At 36.9% G+C, this 12,910-nt stretch overlaps 1 protein-coding gene across 3 annotated transcripts in view; it reads left to right on the forward strand.

Moving 5' to 3' along the window:
* Nucleotides 1-12,910, forward strand: part of LOC110996691 (slit homolog 3 protein) — a 121,637-nt gene that overhangs the window by 77,858 nt on the left and 30,869 nt on the right. The window lies entirely within an intron of this gene.

Below are 12,910 nucleotides of genomic sequence, written 5' to 3' on the forward strand. Positions count from 1 at the left end.
TATGACCCTCCTGCGTAGTGAGTAAGCGTTGGAAATTATATAATAACAATTGACGTGTAGATATGCTAAATGGAATTGAAAGCGATTGTAATTTGAGATCGGAATGTTTCTTTGTTGACTTTAATATTTAATCGGTTCAAGGGTTCTTTTCAACTCCGGTCTTCATGTTTGCCCAATGTCTTCAACAATTTTATTTAGTATTCTTTAGTATGCGTTTTATATCTAAATCTGAAAATGTATTTTTTAAGGTTAGTTACTTATTTATTTTAATTTCACTCTTGGATCGGATTACTTATTATACGATTGAAATAGTGAATATTGTATTAAGTTCCCTATGGTCAGTATATGGATATTTAACCTTTTATTCCTAGATTATGATATAATTATATAATTAACCTATGGCTTTTGACAGAGAATCGGCTTTATTACTATAATTGTCAATACTGAACTATCAGAATCAACTACCTTAGAAAGTAATAAGCACAAGAAAATGAATTAGAATAAAATTTGGTTTACAAATAGTCGGTATGAAAGAAGGTAGCTCCTTACATCAAAAGTCCATTTGGTGTCCGCTATCGCGACCAGTTTGGGTTTGAACCCTGTTAATGGCTTACTATTGTAACAATTGATTTCTTTTTGCACTCGATCAATATTGTTTTTGCTTCATTATTCATTTCAATGGATAAAATAAAAGGGTTAGCGAACGTCAATTTCACACTTTGAATGAAACCTATTTTAGCGATGTCTCTGGAAATGAACCAATGTTTTTTTCTTCGCTCTTGCTTTAACTTCACTTTGACAGAGCTCGATATTGCTCCATTTTATTTACAAAGAATGTTTACTCTCTGTGCTTTTTACACGTCTCAACCTTTATTTTTCGAAAGGATTGAATAAAGAAACAAAAATTTGATTATCGGCGGTTAAATGAAGATATTTCATTATTTTTTTCATATTTGTAAATAATGCTGAACCGTTCTCTGTTAATATTTCTATTAGATTTTAAATAAATGTCAAAAAGATATAAAATATATTATTACCCTTCGCTTTATCGAGCATCTACATTTAAAACTAATAGTTTGGATTTTGTGGTAGCATCGAATAGGATTTGTAATGTATTGTAACGTCACTCGTAGTATAGAGTATAGGCGGCTGTCAGCGGCAGCCATACCTGCCTCTATTTTGTTAATTGAATGGCCAATTCAAACACAATGTGCCTTTGTTTACTTTCAAATTCGATCTGAAGTATTGCCATACGTTCCCACTACGCGACAAAACCGTTATCTCTCGCATATCTCTATTTGAGTTTACAATTTGTTGCTTCCATTTTCGATATTGATTTTCTATCGTGTTAGTTTGTGATTGCAATATCTCCGATTATATAAGCTTTTTGTTTATAAAGCACTTTCTTTCTCATAAAAAAAACACAATTAGTCTAAACAAAACGGCATAGGAAAATGTTTTAAACCGTACACAATTATGTCGGATCCCATTCTCCGTGTACCGTCCAATAATACTATTTCAATATTTGCCAAGATAACAAATAGGACAAATGTTTTGTGCTCCGCAAACAGCGGCATTGTCGCTTCCAGGCGCGGGATTAACTTTCCGTTAATGATACTGTCACCATGGACGATTTAAAGGCTGTTCTCCTATTTTCTGCTTATACGATACACTAGAACCTAATATAATACTGAACAACACTTCTAATCAAATATAATTGTATCGTGTTTCACGGTTACTTTACACAGCTGACTTGTATTAAAAACAGATGCTAATTTAGAATAGCGATAGAATATTTTTGCAATAAGTGTTTTTAAAGTAAACTGTTGTCGTAAAAAGCTTTGCTCGCATTTTCGTTAATTAAAAATGAAAGAGCTGAGTGTGGGCGACCGCTAAGTAACTCGGTACAACTTCATAATAAACAGCAAGAACATTTATCATTAGAAATTTCGAACGACAACCGAATGTTGTTCGAGCGAAGTTTCGAGTTTCGCTAACGACCGCCCGACTCGGCCACTCCATTATTTCCCGAAAGGGAACGCGTTCTATTTTTCATTTTCACCTCCTTTGCCCATGCCGATGAGGTTTAACTGCAATTCGATTTTGATATTTGTGTTGTCAGCTGCATAAGAATTTTATCTTAGCTTTTATTACACGTGCTTTTAACATACAAATTTTCTTCTTAAATGAGCATACCAAACGTAGATCCATAAAGAAGCACTAGTTAGGCTAGCAACGGACAACCACATACAACAAATAATAGTTGCCTAATTGTCCGAAAATAAAACAGTGTGTACTGCAAGGAAAAGGCTTTGCGTACGATCTCCCAGAAAAAAAAACTGTGGCCTCTGTTTAGTCTAGTTTATCACTAAATAATGGAAAAATGGAATAGAAAATCCTGCGTTACACATTATTATACTATAAGATATATGGTTTGTTTGGTGCATATCGTGCTTGCTTGAAATTTGACTTTATAAAGAATCTGAAATTTAACAAAATAATAAAGAGGTGAAAGCCAAATTGAATCTATTGTTCTATTGTGAGTGTAATTACCAAAACAGAAACGGACTGTTGGAAAGTTTTAATATGCGGAAACGTCGAACAAGGAGAGAACTGAGCCCCGACTAACTTATAACTCGAAGGCGAGCGAAACTGGGGAAGCGTTTTAGTGCACTCAGGCCGGGCCATAAACTAATGTTATTCGGTTTGTTATGCGCCTTTCGGGGAAAAGCCGTCCCTGACACATAAATATTTCATGAAGCGGCCATTTCTTCGACTCGGCGGAGTGGTGATTGAAAAAACGCTTTCCGTGATATTGCTCTTCACTTGCGGTGGGCGGGCTCGCCATCAAAGCGTTTCGCTGCGCTTCAGTCGCTTCAAGCATTTAAATTGTACCGTCGCTAGCCAATATCCAATATTCATCTAAATGCCGTCTGCCACGTCCAGTGTAATACAATTTTTTTTTAGAATTATAACGAATGTGTATTTATATGATTAATCTTCTACTGGACCCAAACCTGGGCTGTCAATTCAACCTCAAGGCGTCAACCGCTGTCTCAAATCCCAATAGTGTGAGGATCAGTAGTCCTCTCCGCCGATCTTAATCTCGCAAAGTCCCGACAGTCAAGCCTTTTTCACTTGCAGCTTAAAGTACTTCAAATTTTGAGCTTTTAAAATTGGAATCATAAGTCTTTTGTTATATTTCATTCGCACATTTTATATGGGATTTCTATTGGAATTTGACACAGTTCGCTGACTTTAAAAGTGCGAAGAATGGCCACGAAAGTGACTTTGCTGTTTATCTCGAATGAATAGTAGAATCCCCGTTTTCCGCTAATAATAGGTTTTTTGTTTCAATTAGGAAACGGTTCGGGGAACAAAAGCGTTTAAAAAGTATTCGCGAAACAAAAGTTTTGCATAAAATCTTCGTTAGCGATGTTTACTGTTATGTCTTTTTGTTTCAAACACAAATTAAATCAACCCGCTTTGTTACAACTTTTTAAGTATCAAATTCAAAGGAATAATAATTTGATGTGTTTTTGAAATTACGTTTTGTTATCAGATTTAAGCGACCCCGTAGAAATACTCTCCTTTTAAATGTTGCCATTATATTCGGGTATTATAACCTTGAACATCATCGCGTTGAGTGGCGATGTATGTATGCGAAATACAACAGGATAGAGACCAAATTGATGCCAAGGTAAGTTGGAAATGATGAAACTAATCCACTTTGCGATTCCGTTTGTATTCCGCCACTTGGCTCCAAAAACAGATCGGACGTCGCCTGTTGCGGCCATATTTGCATTTGTCTGATTGATTATTCAATCGGCCGGCAACGCCAACCCACTGTGGACTGCTCTCTATGCTAATTGATATTATAATGCCGCCCGCCCTTCGTCCTACGCCGCCCGTACTAACGTAGCAACAATCGTGCCGCAGATTATTTGTACCTCGCATATGATACCGGGGTAGTTTGGTTTCGAAATTATTCTAAAATCTCGGTCAATTTTTAGTATCAGCCTAAAAATTGCTTTGAATTAAAAACTAAATAAAAATCTAGGTGTTTTGTTCGGCACTCTCCATAAATTACCAAAAGCAGTAGCGGACAATAAAACACGTAACGTCTAACTCTCGGCAGTGGGACGCCGCGGTCGCTCTCGGGCACTATATAATAAAGTGTCGCTGACAGCTAGTGTCCGGAAAAAGTGTCGCGCACAGGTGTCCCTAGTAAATCTCTGCTCTACAATAGAGCCGGCTTACTGTGCGATTTTTACTGCATTTTCGTGAAATGTGTGTTGTATAACTTAATAAGTAGTGCGAATGAGGTTAGAGAGGATGCATTATTCAGCAATGGAGGCTTGAAGCGAGCTTTTAGAGCTTACTTTTGGCCACATTCTATATTAAATGCATCCCTTTCAACTTTATTAACAACGGCGCTTTTTTTTATATTAAATAATAGCAAAATATATTCGAAAAGAGGAAAGAAATAGTACAGAAATTGTCAAGGAAACGCAACAGAAAGAAATTTCTTATGGCGCGAGTGAGTCGGGCGTAGCATCTCGAATATTCGCCCGAGGACATCCTGCGGCGCGGCCGCCATTTACACGAAATACTCCATGTATTATATGCTCTACCCACAGTACTGTATCGCGTCAGTTTAGGCAAGTATAACCAACGCACATTTGAAATTTAATCTAACACTAATTACACAAGAGACACACACAGACACAGTAGTCAGGTGGTCGATTTACTGCGTATATTCTTAATACGAATCAAAACCTCACAACAGTAACAGTCAAGCTATCAACATGAAAACATATTCATTAACAGTATGTCAGTTTAATAGATTGTACTGCTTTGTTTAATTTTTAACAGTATAGGTACTACTACTTGAATTCTATCTACTGTGGTTTCATCTCCGCCCTCGAGTTACAATTGAGAGGATGAAAAATTACAGTTTTGCATTTCTGTGGAAAATCCTATACTGGGTTATTTGCTTTATTGTGAAAATGTAGTTTGAAATCGGAGTTTAACGTGAAATGTAACTTACTAGCTGCAATAAATTTATTTCATTTAGCTAAGTAACTTGAAAATACCAAGTTAAAGGAATAATGAAAATGCTGTATTCTTCCTCGTATTGTACCCGACACGTTCATTCTAACTAACAACTCGAACATTAAATAAATTGAACTGTTGGTTTAGAACTAATCGCTGGCACGTACCAGTAATCGGTTTAAAATTCCCCCCTAATGCATCCCCCCATTCAAAGTGAACAACTCGACCTCGCTTACGGCTAACTACGTACTTCTTGGAGGTGTGCGAAATAGTTAGGTTTGAACTGTTTCAGGAACTTTCACATATTTCCACAATCGCGTAATAACAGGCAGAGAGATGCTCCTTTGGGACTGAGTCAACTAAAGCAGGGGTTGGTTTCAATCTGATTTCAGTAAAGTTTAATTTTTTGACACGTTTAGCAAATTTCAAGTAAACTGTATCATTTTGATTTACAGTTAACAAAGCAACGCGGTATAAAATACATATGATTTTGATTCATTTGCGGTAATTATAACTCCTGCAAGTATTTCATTACGGTTTGACAAAGTTTTTACGAGATATCAAACGCTTGTTACTGCCTGTAATTTAATTTGTCAACGTGAACGTAGGCACTCCATAAACCCGCGGCTTTACGACTCACGGTTTATGTACGAAGAGTAATTGAACTGTTTATAGGGCATACGATATTACATTACCATTACATATTTGCTATGTCTGTGATAGTGCGCAAGAGAAGCGATGGAAAAATAATGTCACTAGTATATATTACGTCTAGTCTACGAACAAAATACTATAAGCAAATGACAATACCGCGAGTTGGAAGAGGAAGATGCTCGCACGAAATGGATTCCATCACCGAATGCGATTGTCTAATATAGATTATGTTAAGTCGGTAATAACGCTGGAAGTCGATTTGTTTGCTAAACAATCTCGGAGTGAATCTCACTAGCTTACACATAAATCCTGAGGAATCGAGTCGGATCCCATCGAGCTAATACGCAGTACCGATATCGTTAATCGAAGCTTATGTTTGTTGACTCTGCTTTCGCTTCTGACTTCAATTATTTCTCAAACATAGTTTTAAAGCTATTTGCCTAGTACCCATATTGGCCATTAACTGCTCAATTGAAATAAATTCGAACAAATCACCGCTCAGGACGTGACATACTTTGCTGCGAAAACTTTTGCATATCGTCCGCTACTTTTTAACCGTTTTAGAACCAATTAGGTTCTAAAGCAAAATAATAGCCGTTTTTATTACAATACTTTCAGATTAATTTATTGAAACGAATATACATTAAATCGAAGACAATTCGTTTATTTTTTTCTGATCGGGCATAAATCTTAGTAAACTTGCGTGTGGGGGACTGGTGAACGCTATCAGGCCTGAAATAAATCCACAGGAAACCAGGGGACGAGCTTACGACGAGTAGTTTCATTAGCGATCGTCCAGATACGGTCGGTCGGCCTCATCATGCAAGGATTCCTTAGTAGTATTGATTTTCTATGATTAAAGTGTAATGAAATAGTGCGACGGAAAGCTAGTTCACTGCTACCTATAGTATGTATACTTACTAATTTAAAAAAATGAGATTGATTCGACATTTGAGATTCAAGATTTACAGTTTAAATTTTACTTTAGTGTATGAGTTGCAATCTTTTATCTGCATTCGATAAAAAATGATTTGGCTTGCTTACCAACATATTAATGGACATGATCATCTAGTTTTGGTGCGGGACGAAAAAGTTTGTAACATCATACTGATGAATAATAAAAATATGTATATGAAAGAATCATGATAAAGGCATATCATTTATTGTAGTGTTGTGAATAAAAAATAATTCTGTCGGAATCCCGAATAGAATAGCAACTCCGTTTGGAACATTAGTGCCTGTTCGTCGCGCCTGTAACGTCACATCCCTCATATTTCTTCTGTTTCACTGCTTTTTCCGCGATAACATTGTTTAAAACAACGATATAATATAATTACTTTCCAAATTAACTGCAGTTGTACAACTAGATTTAATTGTTTAAGCCGTTCTTTTTATTAAACCAAAAACTACTCCTTAACTATTTATTTACAAAACTCAACGTTGAGTCCAACAGTGTGGTCAGCGAGAGATTTGTTAATTAAAAAGTTATGTTTTTATGTTGTTTAAACTTTTTTGTAATTATTACGTGACGTAACAAATTCTATAATTTAAACTAACAATAATTCCAACAAAGGTGCAGAAATCCGTTGAAATCCTCAATCTCCAACATTAGGTGGAGTGCGAAGCCCACACGAGGGTGCCTTCCCCCTTAGCTCCTCCACTTCTGTGTCGGTCACTGATTAATCGCTTAACACTAATGAAATAACTATAGCGGCAACCGCAGACCGCCTGAAGGGCCCGTATCAATTGCAATATCCCTCGTATCGCGAGTACACAAGACTCAATTATTGTGGCCGGCTTTGGGCTTTATTAAAAGCGGAACTTTTTTTTTCGGAGAATAAAAGACATAGCACAAAATTAATTTATTGCTTTTCAATTTGGTGGAAGAGAAATCTTGTTTAATTGAAATTTTAATATTCTAGAAAACAATTAGAAACTATCCGATGATACCGTATGGATACTTAATTTGATTTCCATACAAACCGTCCTTCACCCCGGTACGCGTGGATGTCAAGGGGCTTCAGTAGTTTAAGTGACACTTTAAACGCTAATAGATATCTCTTTACAATACAAAAGACAGTAAGCTGAGCTCTTAATCTAAAGCGGAATCCGTTTTTACTGTCTACAAAAAATCCCCTAATCCGATCGAATACCCCCTCCCGATTCACATTCGATTACTGTCTCAGCAATAAATAAGCGGAGTTAAAACAAGTGAATCTGATCGCGCGCCAACTCCACCCGAATTACAGGAACATACGACTGTTGCTGAGAACTTCGAAAGCATCCAGTAATACTTTGCAGTCATTTGACCAACCCATGTCGTCATGAATAATATCTTTTAACACAGCTAGTTAGTAGATGACACTAAAGAATTTATTATACTAAGCATACCTTAAATTAATTCTAAATGAGTCTAGAACTTTAGGAAAACAGAATGCTATTGCAAATTGATACAGTTCGAAAAATAATAGGCTTCATTCAGTTGAAAGGCAGCGGATATTAGGCGCCTAAAGGCAATTTTCCATTGTCGGAATGATCCGCAATCAATCGGGAATGAGCGCCATTTCTGAGACGAACATTTATCACGGCTATCATTTGTTTCGTTCTATTGTTTATGTTTAGTTCGAGCTACGCTAGAGCTACTTTTGCTTTGCTTCTTGTACCCAATCAAAACTAAACTAATTACTTATAATTAAAACACGTTTTAATACTATTATACCAAAGCTTACAAAACATTCCAGTCGCCGAGTTGCCCAATTCTGCTTGATGTTTGTTCTTTTATTCGACTGGGTAACAGTGAGTAAACCTTACAAAATAATAGAAGGGCGGTAATGACGAGGCAAGGGCCCTCAGCCACGGAACGTGCCTCTCCACCTGTCTGCTTATTTTTCTTACCATTGTGTTCTATATAATGTCGAACTAACGACCCCTTCGGAAGGTGTGTACGCATTAAAATTGTAATTAGACGTGTACAGTCCGTACATATTGAAGCTTTCCCCTTTCAGAGTCACCAAGTGTCATTTGAAATGTTTAGTTATTTTAATTGTAAATCCTTACCAAATGATATATTGTATACTAACTTCATTGAGACTAGATAATATTGTGAATGTATTTATTTCTTATACAACCTTGGATGTCAATCTCTTGTGTCTTCAGAACTCTGCATTTACTAGGATAGTTGCTTCGATTGTATGGGACATCAGAACTTGGGGTAATTTTAATGTATAAGTCAGTATAAAGCTTTTAAATGTAATGTTGCGAAATTTTATTTGCCTGCGATGTGGTAACGGTAGTAAAAGCCGAGCCGATTAACATTACACCGCATTAAGGATGCAAACACACAAATTAATTATTTATGGAGCTCTTTGCAGCCGGCTGTTTCGTTAACATGCCGTCGACACAAATATGCATATTCATACAGCATTTCCAAAATTGTATGCAACCTATTTTGAAAATGTTATTGCCAAATTTTTATCAAAGCAATTACAATTTGCGTTATATCTGTAACATCAACCCGTCACTTAAATGTCGTATGTAGATTCTTTAGAATATGAAAATAATTTACTTAATTTTTTTTATTTGCGTAGAATAAAAGCCGTAAGAGATTCAGATTTGTATCCTGTAATTATTATTGTGAGAACGTTACCGTTAAAGTGCATATAGAAATGCTAATACTCTTACCGGCAACGTGCTAAGACTAATTCGGAACGCCCCGTATGACTAGTCCTGAGTGGAATGGGACAAAGGATGACCGGAGATGGTTTCTAATTACGAGACGGTTATGCAAATCGAGGGTCGGGCTCGGTCTGTAATAAACATGCGCTCTTGTCCCGAAATGCTCTGCCTTTAACAACCATTGCCGCCCTTTGATCAATCTATTTTTGCATGGACTTGATCCTTTTCGATGGGCAGACATTATTAGTTTTGTAAATGCATGCAAAAGCTTAACGATGAATAAAATAAAATGTCGATTTCCTAAATAAATGTCTCCTATATCGTTAATATAATCTGAGCGAGTTCCTCAGCACTATTAGGTGGAGCTATTTAGCGGAGCACTCCAATTGACCGGCGAAGGAAATCGTCCGGTCGTGCCGGGACTGCCCGAACCTGGGCTAAAAGCGCCGCATTCGGGGGCACATTTTTCACGAATATCTGTCCGCGGACAAGCTGCCCGCCAAACGAGTTTACAAACGTTTTAAAACCTGCTTCGTATTTTGGTAATTTCGATTGAAGCGGAGATGAGTGGATCTACTACATAATGGACTCGATTTCGATATTCGATCTGGAAATTAGTTCATGTTATGGACTAAAACTTGAGCCATTCGGCTACAGTACGTATATATTCAAAAGAAATGAACTGCCTGTATTTATTTGCTTTCATCGTTGCCGAGTGAAATATGCAAAACCGCGCGTTCTCTCATTGAAATGCAGCCTAAGTCTGGGTGTAGGCTCAGTTGTAAAACCTTTTAGGGCGGGGAGTGTTTCCGTTTGTATCGAAACAATCGGGGCTCGTCAAAGGCGCTGAGGGCGGCTCTCGCAGTTCAATGCGTTACACTCGTTAGTGACGAATAAAAACAAGTGCACCACAGTGTACGGCATCAAGCCGACACTGAAAAGTTCTGTAACTAGCTCGCACCCCCAGTTACGGCATCGGGTAAAAACGAATGCACACTTCTGTTTGAAATGTATCAATTTAATTAATTTTTTTAATTCATTTTCAATTCTTATTCCTAATTTCACAACTGATATTGTTTAAAAGTGAAACAATGTCTAAGAAATCAAGTCCTACTTAATTGTTTTGGCAAACATTTGAATAACACTGAGAATTGTTTTCTCTGCAATTCCCAGATGTTACTAGACTGTGGTGGTGACTTTTTCCAATGCAAAGTGACTATCAGCAGTATGTCGGGAGTGGAGCTGACGCGACGGAGCGACAATACTCACGCGTATGTTGAGTCTCCAGTTGTCTTCATTGTGTCAACGACTCATTGTTTCCATCGATTCCTTTACTACCTACCACAGTCTACAATATGATGTATTGACTCCATTGTAATACTTCATAGTTCACAAAAACTCATAGTTATATTCCGTAATTGTCACTTCTTACAAGCAATAAAATTGTATATTTAAAATAAAACAACCATATTCGAATAACCAATAATCGTTTAACGTATGTGTGGTTCCCGTTTCAATAAATCGAACAAATTATAATTGTCCATTGAGGCGGAACTTAAACCGAACGATTTTCCAGTGCGGGGTGACTCACGGACAGACGCAGCCGTTTACGTAACTGCCCTCGTCACAGACCATTTCATTTCGTGTTAAACTCATAACATTTTCAAATTTCGTTTACACGTACAATTAAGGGGCCACGCAATTGCATACGCCCACCGTCCGCCCAAAAATTGAAAATTCCTTTTTTTGCGGATCGTCACTGTGTAAAAGTAATTGAATAGACTACATTCTATCGGATATAATCCTCTTGCACAAGCAGTATTTGTCGGCGCACGTTGAAGTGTACATTGTTTTAATTACGCGCGAACCCGTCGTCGGCTTTGTTAACCTCATGTTTACTGCACCTCACTAACTGCTATCTGCTGCACTCACGTGACAATATGCCTACATCGCGGAGAATTACTGCTCATTACCGTTTGCGCCCGGTTCTATAAAAAAAAACACCTTTCAAGTTACGATTAAGACTGAAAGGACGGATGACATATGAAGGGCATTGCGATGTTGTTTCTTGTCTATCAGAAGAACTAACTTAAAAACAGGAGGTTTTTACTACTGCTACTCGCCTAAAAGGAAAAGCTATGGACACCTAGAATTACTTCTGTTATATACACAGTGTTTGGTATTTCATTTCTAATTCTATCTGAACACACGCAAAAACATTGTTTTCACACAGGTCTGCAAAAAGCGGTAGTTTCTCACGATTGAAAATTCACTTTTTTCCGGAATGTACACGGGTTCGCGACAGTGCGGAGGACAGGCGATGGGTCGAGGGTGATATAGTGAGACACCTTACATACCTTTAATTTGAATTATAATAATAATAATTTATTCATTGCACGAATATGGTACAAAATTTCAAGGTGGTACAATTGTCAGACGTTCGCATATTCTGCCACACACAGTGGCGCGCAAATTTATCTTAGTTTAGATTTTACATTATTAGTCAGATTCATATCAATTAAGTCAATTATCATACATAATTAAATTTGTATAAATTACCATGTCTCACACAAATAATCCTTTATTGAGTAGTACGTTTTTTCTAAAAGTAATGCACTACGTCGCTTTTTAAAGATTCTTGTCGGAAGATCTTTAAGTTCTTTCGGTAATCTATTGTAAATTTTAATTGCCATACAGAAGGCGTTTTGCCGAAATAATTCTAAATTTATTTTTGGCACAGCCAATTTCTCCCCAAGTAGTACGCTTTTTCAAAAAGTAATGCACTAAGTCTGCAAGTAGCAGACATGGGGGCCATTGCAATGGGCTTACGACAATCGGCCCAACAGTACAGACTACTCGCTCGCTACTTTATGATCCTGTCTTGGCCTAAGAGTTTCACAATTTTAAACTGTCCCGACGTTTTTTTTTCACTGCGGAACCACACATAAATATATTTAGACTTTTTTATAAATTAAATAAAAATATTGATCATCCATCCTTCATTGAAATCAATCAATAATAAACAAATTTCAATTCAACTAGTTTTTATCCAGTAAGTGCGTGCATTTTTTAAAAGCTGCCTGTATATTTGAAATAATTCGTCGATGTTCTTAATACGCAAATGGCAACACTACATTGTGATTATCGCGAGTCGCTTGATGAATGTTGAGTAAATTTTATTTGCGGTGGAGGTTGAAAATTAATATTGTATTTTGTGGAATTGTATATTGATTATATATTATAGCAAGCAGCTCTTGGAGTGGGTCGCTTGTGCGATGATTTATTGTATTGCGGAAACAGCAGGAGATCGGTTTGTATTGGACTGAGGCAGAATTTCATGAGCTCGTAACATTACCAGATAGCTAGCTATCATAGCCACCTATATTTGTAGCAGATTCATTGCAACACATGTGTAAAGAATTATATTATATTATGATAGCTACATAAAGCACTGTACTTAGTAAAAACTGCAGCATTTCGTGATTAACTAAATAAAATAAACTAATCGAACAGTTACCACGTTCCT

Source organism: Pieris rapae, chromosome 12, assembly GCF_905147795.1.
Source record: "Pieris rapae chromosome 12, ilPieRapa1.1, whole genome shotgun sequence".
Classification (NCBI taxonomy): Eukaryota; Metazoa; Arthropoda; class Insecta; order Lepidoptera; family Pieridae; genus Pieris; species Pieris rapae.